Source organism: Castor canadensis, chromosome 6, assembly GCF_047511655.1.
Source record: "Castor canadensis chromosome 6, mCasCan1.hap1v2, whole genome shotgun sequence".
NCBI lineage: Eukaryota > Metazoa > Chordata > Mammalia > Rodentia > Castoridae > Castor > Castor canadensis.
In genome coordinates, this window is record NC_133391.1 from 24,926,783 (window position 1) to 24,938,098 (window position 11,316).

The window sequence follows — 11,316 nt, forward strand, 5'->3', positions numbered from 1 at the left end:
CTCAAGTGTTACAATTCTTCCTGGGAAAGAAGAATACAGCAGAACAATTTCAAATAGTTTGAGATCAGAGCACTTAAAGAAGAGTGGAAATGTTATTTTTATTCTAAGGTTAGCAATTATTAACAATGTTCATTTGTGTGATGCATTGAAATTTTATAAATGCTATTATATAAATAGTGATATTATAATTCATTGAGAATTTACTATGGTTCAAGCACTCTCATAAATAGCTTACCTGCAATATCTTATTAAACTCTCAAACAAATCTGTGTATCATTAGGTACTGCTATTATTCCTTCACACAATATTGAATTATGGTAATTTTTCTTGTTCTGAAGTCTGAAGAAAACTATCTCTCTTCTGATTAGCATTAGCATACCAGCTCTTTTTCTTTCCTTTTACTTAGAATCTGAGTCTCTTACTTAAAGTGGGTTTCTAGAAGACAACATATAATATGATTTTAAATTCATTCTAATACTGTCTTCTAAGTTGATGTAGTTACACCATTCAGATTCAAAAAGGGTTGTTTGTAAGAGCTGGATTAATATCAAACATTTTTGTAACTGTTCTCTATGTGTCACATCTGTTCATTTTTCATCCCCCTCTTCTCTTGTCCTGTTTTTAATTAAGCAGTTTTTTATTCTATTTTATCTCTTTCCTTAGTATACCAATTATAATTTTAAAAACTTTAGTGGTTTTCCCAGATTAGTTCAATATATATTTTGAACTAATCTTAGTTTCCCTTCAAATAATACTAAGTAGGCTCACATGTAGTAAAATTGTCTTATACCAGAATATTCCCAGAGTAATTGCATCATTTGTCCTATTGTCACTTGTTTCACTTATTCACACATTGTAATCATTTAATACATAGTTACTATTACATGGTTACCCAAACTGCTATCTTTTAGACCAATAAATAATAAGAAAAAGAAAAGATTTTTATTTTATCTTTATTCCTTCTTTGCCACTCTATTTCTTTCAGAAGATTCAAGTTCTGAACTATATAATTTCCTTCTTCCTAAAGAGATATATTTTGGCCTTGCAAACCATGTCTGCTGGTGATGATTATAATTTCTGTTTGTCTGAGAATGTCTTGATTTTTTCTTCCCTTTTGAAGAATGATTTCACTAGATAGAAAATTTTGGATTGAATTTTTTTTAATCCTTTTCAATACTCTAGAAATTTCCTTCTTTTGTCTTGTTTCCATAGTCTCAGATGAGAAATGAGAAGTCCACTCTGGTTTTTATCCTGTGCCTCTGTAGCTATTGCTACAGAGTCTTTTAAGACTCTTTTAAGACTTTTAAAAAGTCTTTTAAGACTTTTTCCTTTTCTTTCGTTTTCTGTAGTTTGAATATGATATGGTTTTGTTTGGTGTTTCTCTGAGTTTTTTGGAATTATGGCTTGATGTCTGTCATTAACTTTGGAAGATTCCTACCATTATTACTCCAAACATTTTTTTCTTCCTTCTTTACTTTCTCTCAGTTCTCTTCTGACCTTTTAATAAAATGTAATTTATAACTTTGTTTGCACAGTTCTGGTTTTTTCTGTTGTCCCTTCTTTTTCTTCTTTGCATGCTGTAATCTTCAGATTAAATCTTATAAATAATCTTCCAGTGGTGTAGCTTTCCTTCCCCCTGCTCTTTCTTCTTTCTTTGGAAATAGTCTTTTCAGTTTAAAACCATGAAGCCCTGACCCCTGTGAACATTACCCCACCCAGCTGCAGGTAAGATGGCAGGAATAGAGGAGTGTGCAGTAGATGGGTTGCCCTTCTACCTTCTGCAATGAGCATGTGGCAAATTCTTTTCCCTGGTGAGTAGGTTTTTGTTACTGAGAAGTCTTGGATCTGTTAAAACCAACAGGGAAATTTTCCTCAGTCTTCACAGTGGGAAGCTGAAGTTTGTAGATTTCCCAAGATGGTGGGCCCCAGGAGTTTATCACTCTATACTTAGTCTATAGCAATTTAGGAAAAAAAAAATCTCCTAAATATACTCCTATGAATGTGTGACTCTTGAGCTTCTACTTCAAGTAAATAGACCTTGTCTCTTACTCTTAGATTCATCTGTCCCTACAGATTTCACTGTGACCAATTGCCCTGAAACCTTAGTTTACTGATGGCCCAAGAAAAGTTGTTGATTTTCAGTTTGTTCAGCCTTTTTTGTTGTAAGGACCCCAGTGAAGCTTCTATTTTCTCTCCTCATCAGAGATAAAACTGGAAATCCAATCAGAGATGAAGACAAAAAGCATTCACTCAGGATCTTGCATCAAAGTCACACAAGTACAATATGTTAGTGTCTAAAAGTTGAAGTTTTTTTTAATGCAAATTCTTGATGTTTTCTAATGTAACATACTTTTTTTCTCATTTCACTGTTTCTATACCATAATTTGGATCATTATCAATAAGATCAATAGCTTCCAGCCTTTGTACGTGTATATACACATATTATATATGTATATATTATATAATATGTATTATCTGAAAATTAATGTGTTCATGTTTCTTCAAGATACTTTTAAGCTTCTTATTTCCTCAAATCTATGTGCTCATAGCAGTAATCCATGTTCATTCTGTTCCTGTGGTTACTTCAGTTATCTACTACTGTAATTCAAAGAAGTTCATGACTTAATTGAATGTAAATGCAAGATATATAATGATAATAATAGGAGCAACATCTTAAAAACACTAATCTGATACTTTAACTCATTGTTACAGAACTTCTAAAGAAAAATAAATGGCTAAACTTTATTTGTAAGGAAGAACAAGTAAAAGAATCATAATTTAATATTCTTTGTTGATATAAAGATTCTCCTTCACCTACCACCTTCATTTGACTGTCCTACTAGACTAAGATGTTCTCTCAGGCAAAGAAAGGGAGATTTTGTTTTCATGGACCTTAAACCAAGAGCTATTTCAGAAATTCTGCCTACTTTTGTCACTTATCATGACATAAATATTATTCCTATTCACTTTATAGGAACCAACTAAGATTCATGGAACTTAAGAACCTCTGAGTTTGATGTTCTGGTTTACCTATGACTATTTCATTTCATATGGGATAAATCAGACTTCATAAAGAGAAACTGAAGTGAGGTAAAGACAGAGAAATGGAGGATGCATGCAGGAACATGATATGGCAATATTCACCCTGCTTTTTTCATGACTTTTAAAAAAAATCTACATAATATAGACATAACACATAAGAAGATTGCTAATAATCTAATTTCTGTTGCTATAACCTATAGACCCTAAATATTTGTGGACTGAACAAGTAAATATTTCTAGACTGGCTCTGCTCTGAAACATTTTTAAGGGAATACAGCACCTACCTTATTGCACTTCTTACATCCTTTACATTCTTGTACTTATTTCTTTGATGTAGCATGTTTCATGATTACACACACATTTCAGAACCAAAAAGAGAAGGCATGATTTGGACAGACCTTTCCTTTTAAGGACACATGTAAGACATTGCACACATCATTCAGCCCATATACTATGGATCAGAATTTCATTATATAAGCATATTCAGCTACAAAGGACAGTGGGATATATAGCCTTTGCTCTTGGATGTCACAAACCTGACTACAAATCAGAAATTCTATCACAAAAAAAAGTCTTTGGTTAATATGGATAATAATCATACCTGCTTATCAGATAAATACATTTGTCTTTTAACAACCAAGATAGGCTATTTAAATATTTCACATTTCTTTTCAAATGAACTTTCTTTTTTCATCTATTAAAAAGGGTAAACATATGAATATATTTTCTAATATGTAGCCATGCTTTCATTTTTCTATTAAGCTAACTTGGCCATGGTACAATTTTAAATCAATATCAAGTTGTAATAGAATATTGGTAATATCTTTGCATTAAATACATAAGTAAGATTTATGTATAGTTTTTTTGTGTTATTTGGTTGAGTTTTCCAGTAAATTTTATGGTGATGTCATAAAAAGTATTGGAAAGTTTTATTTTTCTTTCCTAAGTACCGTCAATAGAAATTTCATTTTAAACTATCATTGTAATAAGAATTGGTAGAGTTCCCATTTGAAATCTGGGTTTATTACTATGTGCAGGAGATATAGTATAGCTACTTGACAATTTTTAAGTTTTTTATAGTCATTAATCTGTAGATGTTCCTTTTTCTGGTGTTAATTATAGTAATTAATATTTTTCTAAGATGTCATTTTTGTATTTCAGGCTTTAAATTTTATTTACAATAAATTTGTATTGTAGTTTCTAACAATTCTTTATTTTCCAGTTTTATTTCAACTTTTTATACATCTGATTTTATTCAAATTTTGGATTAATTTAGATAACAGTTTATCTTATATGCTAATAAAAAAACCTATTAGCTTACTTAATATTTTATTTACATCAAAGAGCTGTTGAATTGCTTCTTTTATTTTCCTATGGTCTGATTTATTTTTTAATTTTTCTTCAATTATTATTCCATATTCCTCATTTTATTTTAAATCTTCTTGGGGTATCTCTTTACTTTCTTTCTTTGAAAGTTTAGAATGTGTTTTGAAATAAATATTTAAGGATAAAAAAACTCTCTAAGCACTGATTTAATATATCACACCAATTCTGATCATTTTTAAATGAACATTGCCTTATAGAAAAATACATTATATGTATATTATAGATTATTGTGTTATTAAAACTTCTCAGTTCTTGGCAAGAAGAAATTTCAACAGGAATTTCTTATAGATAGCGAGAAAGTGCTGAGGATGTGCTCGGTGGCATTCATTCAGGTACAGACTTGTCCCTTGGGGAGCTGATGAACTGAATGTTGTAAGTAATTATCTGGGAGGAGATTGTTTAAAGTGGCCTTTCTTAAGCAGAACAACTTTTAATGATGTCATATTCTAACTACAAGGCACCAGGACACTTTGTTTCTGAGATCAACTGGAGAAGAAAGTCATAGAAACTGAGGGGAAGACTTAGTCATCTGTTTGGGAGTTGCACAAACAATGTATGATATCAGGGATAGATATAAAAAGGAACATTGTGACACAGGGGTGATGTCATTAGTGAACAACTGAAGAACAGTTTGTCTTCATTTCAGAATTAAGGAAGCTCTTAAAAAGTCTTCCTTGACATCGAGAAGACTCAGTCTTTTACAATGTCAGAGAACAGGAAGGTTCAACAGGTTCTGCCTGGGGGAGATGGTACCAGTGGCGAGGGAAGAGGTGGAAAAAGGGTGTAGGAGGGTGAATATGGTGTAAATGATGTGTACATATGTATGTAAGTGGAAAAATATTACCTGTTGAAACTATTCCAGAAATGGGGGGAAGGAAGGATAAAAGAGAATGGTGGAGGGGGTGAATTCAAGTATGATATATTGCATATGTTATAAGAACTTTTGTAAATGTCACAATGTATCCCCACCCAGCACAACTATAAAAACAAAAAAGAAGACTCAGCTCTATCAGAGGCAGGAAGTGTTCAGCAGAAACACCTAAGAGTTGTCAATGCAGCCCTTGGACCCATCCCTTTCTGGCTGTCATTGAGGAAGTGATAGAAATACAAATGAATAATGGGATTCAGGCATTTGGAATTCCTTGAGTCTGAGCAAATCTGACGGGAAGCTTCGTGGACCTTGGATACATAGTCATGATAGTGACTTCTGGGTGACATTTCCAACTCAGTAGACTCAGTCTCTGAGAGGTAAAAAATATGCCAAAGGTCACATTAACTTTGTAGCAAGCATACAGAAAGGATGTAATCCAAACTCAGGTTGAATCAGCTCCAAGTTCTCCTCCACTACTCTCCTCCATATTCACACTGAACTGAACTGTTTAACAATTAGTACAAAATAGACAAAAAATGAATAAATAGAGATTACAGGCAGGGTTAGCAATATAAATAGTGGTTCTAACATTCATTTCCCATATCCCAGTGACTTCTTAGAGATGCAGCTCACAGAATTCTGTGTACTTTCATTTCTAAAGTAGCAAAAAGCATAGTGAGAATATCTGAAGGTTGAGAAAAATTGTTTAAATTAGGTAACTTCATTAAAAAGGCATACTTTGCCCTGAAGCTGTGTTAAATTATACTGCTTGATAGTAGCTCATGAATTCATCTACTAACATATTCCAGGTCAGGTGCACCTGCTACATATTTCACTCTGCCTGTTTATAAAAATGAGAAAATGCCAAACAAACCATTTGAAAAGCTTTTAGTGTCTTGCAAAAGTAAACTTAACATTCTTTTGAGGGGAGATATAATACAGAACCGTATTTCTGAAATACCTCGGAGTGGTTTGAGGATCACGAATAGCTTGGAATCTTGGCATGGCTCTGATTTACAACTTAATAACTTCATTTTCCAGAAATAAAGTGGAGCTCTTATTTAAAGGCTGAAATACTCCCATTTTCTCTGAATACTAGTGTTAATTTAAATTCATGACTTCTGTATTATTCATGCAGTCCAATTTAATAAGAACAGTGTTTCTTGTGTTCAATGTTTATGGAAGGTATGTCTTCAGGGTATACTGAGCTCTATAACAAACAGATGCTTGCTATGACTACCTAGTGTGCTACCTTTATAAGGCAGAGCCTGAAATATTACATGTGTTTGGCAACAAGATTTCAAACAAAATGAGAATATTTTTCTTGAAATAAATAAAAAACTTACTGTAGGAAGATTCAAACTTTAGAAGCATATATATATATATATATATAATGTATTGCTTGCTTTACAAAAGGAATTTCTCTGTTTACAGTGAGGAAATTGAAAGATGTTGATGGTAATTTCCTTGATGGAAGCTGACCTGCTTGTTTTATCACAGAGGAACAATGTTTTACAAAATATTATTTTACAAAATATTACTAACTGAAGATCCAAAAACCCACACAGCTTTTACAGACACATTGTATTATTTAGTAGGATATATTATACTTTGAGAATGCAGCAGAAGTGTGAGTTCTTAGTTTAGATGTAATACTAAGATAGGTATATAAACAAGGGGGCATTACTAGAGGTATTGTACATTTGATTTCCTAAACAAGGGAACGTCACTGTAAAATCATGTTTTCAGAATAATTTGTGACAGTCATAGTTTTATTTATATAAATTTGTCTATTTCAGTGTTTCAGCTGTCTAAAATATGCTTATTTAATGAGTGTCTCAGAATTAAACTTTTCACTGTTATCATACTTTTCCTCTTATTTAATGATTAATAATGTCAATGCGACATCTTTGAGGGAAAACATTCTTAAAATGTTTATGGTAAGTTAGCTTTTGTTTAGCTTTAGAATGCACTAACAATTATTTTAAAAAGGAACCTAGTTGTCAAACTATTTATGAAGTTTCAAACTATTTTCAGACATTATTTTGAAAACTCTCATTAGATATTATTAAATATGTCAGCTCAGAAATATCTGTGTGGTTAGGATTATATGCTGATGAAGGTGAAAGTAGTTTTTGCACTGATTATGTGAAGCTGTAACAAAAACAGTGAATGTTGTGAGTAATACAGACATTTGTTACTGTGTAGCAAGCTAGTCTCAAATTTGAATTTTTATTTTGATGGGAGGAGTGTGGTAGCTTATTTAATTGTTAAAAAGTCATATCATTATCTGTAAAACAGGGATAATAATTAGTAATAAGCAAACATTTTTATTTAGGGAAAATGTGATGACCTGCATAAGGGCTAGTTTCATAATTGATATTCAGAGCATAATATTTAATTTCGGCCATAATCCTTTTCCACTTATTCTTCCCATCTTAAAAATAGAGCCATTTGCCATTAATAAAATTAACTGCTCAATAACCCTGAATATAAAAGTGAAATAAGAATTGGTTGATTGATGACACCAACTTGATTGAGGAAAAGAGTCAAAGTCTGGAGAAGTAGAAGAGTGACCTGAATGGGGGTGAATTTCCCATCATTTCCTTTTTTTCTCTTATAATTTTGAGGTGACAGCAGCTGATTCAATGGCATTGCCTACTCCTGCTCATAGAACTGATATTTTATTTATTTATTTATTTATTATTTTATTTTATTGATTTTACATTTACTCACATGTGTATATCCCCTCCAATTTCATTGAAGAGAAAACATAAGAGATAATAAGAAAGGCATACTGTTTTTGCTAGTTTGAGATAAAGATAATTATGCAGAGAGATTCCTAGCATTGATTCCATGTACTTGTGTATTGCAACCCACATTGGTTCATCTCTACCAGACTTCTTCACTACTTCCTAATCCCTTTCCCATAATGGTCTCTGCCATTTGTTCCTATACAGTGAGCACATCAACCACATTCAAGTTTTAGGTTTCCTTCCCTTTCTCTGTTCTTCCTCTGTGTGCATTCTCCTCTTAGTGTGTGACCCATGTCCAATAATATTACTGCATTTGTTTTAGGTCTATAATCCGCATATGAGGGAGAACATGTGATTTTTGGCCTTTCGAGCCTGGCTAACTTTGCTTAAGATGATGTTCTCCAGTTCCATTCATTTGCTTGTGAATGACAAAATTTCATTCTTCTTTGTTGTTGAATAAAATTCCATTGTATACAAATAACACATTTTCTTAATCCATTCATTGGTAGTAAGACATCTTGGCTGTTTCCATAGCTTGGCTGTTATGAATAGTGCTGCAATAAACATAGGTGTGCAAGTGCCTTTGTAATAACCTGAGTCGAATTCCTTTGGGTATATCCCTAGGAGTCGGATTGCTGGATTATATGGCAGATCTATGTTTATTTTTTAAAGAAGCCTCTATATTGTTTTCCAAAGTGGTTGTACTAGTCTACATTCCCATCTTCGGTATATGAGGGTTCCATTTTCTCTGCATACTCACCAACATTTGTTGTTGTTGGTGTTCTTGATGGTAGCTATTCTAACAGGGTTGGTGAATATTTTTTCATGTGTTTTTTGGCCATTTGTACTTCTTCCTTTGAAAGAGTTCTGCTTATAGATCTGATATTTAAATGACCTCCACAAAACTAATGTAGAATATAGCTTCCTTTAAGATATGGAACTCCCAAGACCATTTAATGAGCTATTAAACATTAGTAATTTAAATATATTGGAAAAGATACAAAGAATTAACTGGTATTGTGATGAAATTAAAGTAGGAAATACCTAACAGAAAGACATTTAAAAACTCAACTTTTTGAAATTAAACAACAAACTACTTTTTATGGATTTACAATGAAAATTAACAAATATTTTTCATCTAAAGAGCTAAAATAATGATTTATAAATTTATGGTATGTACTAAAGCAACCATTTCAGAAAAATGTATGTAGCATGAAACATTTAGAATGGAAGGAAGATGTCAAATCAATTCTTTAACTTCCTTCTTAAAATATTGAAATAAGAAATCAAAGATAATGCAAGTAATAAAACTAAGCACAGAAGTGAATAAAAAACAAACAGCAACAAAATCCCAGGAAAGGATATAATTGAAGGCAAAGATTCGATTTTGAAAAGATTGTTAAAATCAGTAAATCTGTAGCCAAATTGACAGAAATGGAGATACAAATAGAAATCACTTAGCCAATATTAAGAATGAGGGGGAGACTCGTATAGTCATCAAAAACTGATAACAGGATATTTTGAAGTATATTACACCAATATTTATGGTTACTTAGTTGAAGTGCACTAGTTCCCTGAAAAGCCACAACTATTAAAATGTACTCAAGAAGAAATATGTTAAATTAATAGTGTTACATTGACTAAATAAATTGGATTTTGAGATTTAAACTATGAACAAAGAAAATTATACTCATGGATGACTTCTCTGGGGGATTCTTTAAAACACTCAAGTAAACTTAAGAGAATAAAAGTCTTTTTAGCACATTTTCTAAAGCCATTTCTACCTGATACCAAAACCAGATAAAAACAGTCCAGAGAAACTACAGACCAACATCCCTCAAAAAAACATAGAAACAAAATTCTTAAAGAACATATTAGCAAATCAAACCAGCATTGTATAATAAAAGAGTAATACTTTTGGATCTGGAATTGGATGTGAACTTTTAAAAGATCATTGAGTGAGTCATCTGTACTGAAAGAGTAAAGTCAAAACAATTCTTTTATATCAATTCTAATGAAGTATTGCTACTTATAACAGGATGTGGGTTGCCCTGAAAAAAGAACCTGGAGGTTGAACTGGTAGAAGACTTTAAAAGTTAGACAAGGGTAATTTACATTACCTTACATAAGGTTATTTGCTTTGCTGAACTTACAGCTACATCTATCTAATGTTTCCATAGTAGAGGTGAGGATTGGAAATTCAAGAAGTATCACTAGATGTCTTTAAGACAGAGTAGTCTGTCTTTTCTTGATCATCTGAAATTCAGTAAAGTCATAGAAATTAATTGTGGTCCCTCTATTTTAGGGCTCTCCACAGAAACTGCGCCAATAAATTAGAAGGATAAAGGATAGATGGATAGATAGATGATAGATGATGATGAAGATAGATGGTAGATGATAGATAGATAAATTGAATAGATATATCCTTTAAAGATGTCGCTCACATAGTGATGAAGGTGCAGAAGTCCCAGGATCTACTATCTGCAAGATGGAGACCTAGGATAGCTGGTGTTGTAGATGACTGCTATGGTGTTTCAAGGACAGTCAGGAAGAGAGAATGGATTCTCCCTTACTGTGGCTTTTGTTTTATTTGGGCCTCCAATGGGTTGGAGGAAACCCCTGGGACAAACACCCTCACTAACACACACACACAATAATATTTAACGAAATCATCCAGATTCCTCATGTCCCAGTCAAGATGACCCAAAAAATTAGCATCACATTCCTCCATAGTGGTCTGCTGAGCTGAATGTTCAGATGAGTGACAACAGCTTTTAAATATCAATAGGAATTACTGATCATAAGTATGTTTAATATAAAATTCCAATGAAAATCCTTCTAAAATATATACATACCTCATGCTTTTCAATCTATTCAAAATAGAATGATGCAATTTAACATCTGCCTCAAAAATTCAAGTATAGATCATCACATATGTACACATGCACATCAACATACATTTTCTAGATAACTCATATCATTATAAACCTTTTTATATTTACAACTTTAGGAATATTTAGAGGAAAACAAACACCATAAAGTCTCTGTTGCTTTATGAAAAAGATTCTGAGATATGCTAATTTCCTAGCAATATGTCATATAGTTCCCAAAAGGTAGAGTAGTTCATTCCTGCCTCTTCCTTCACTTCTTCCCATTCCAAGAACCAAATATCACAGGTGTTCCTTTATTGGATTTGTTTTTACTGTGGAACAGTGATTCTCTTAGAGGCTGCTAGCCTTGCTCCTACATGCTTATCTTTCT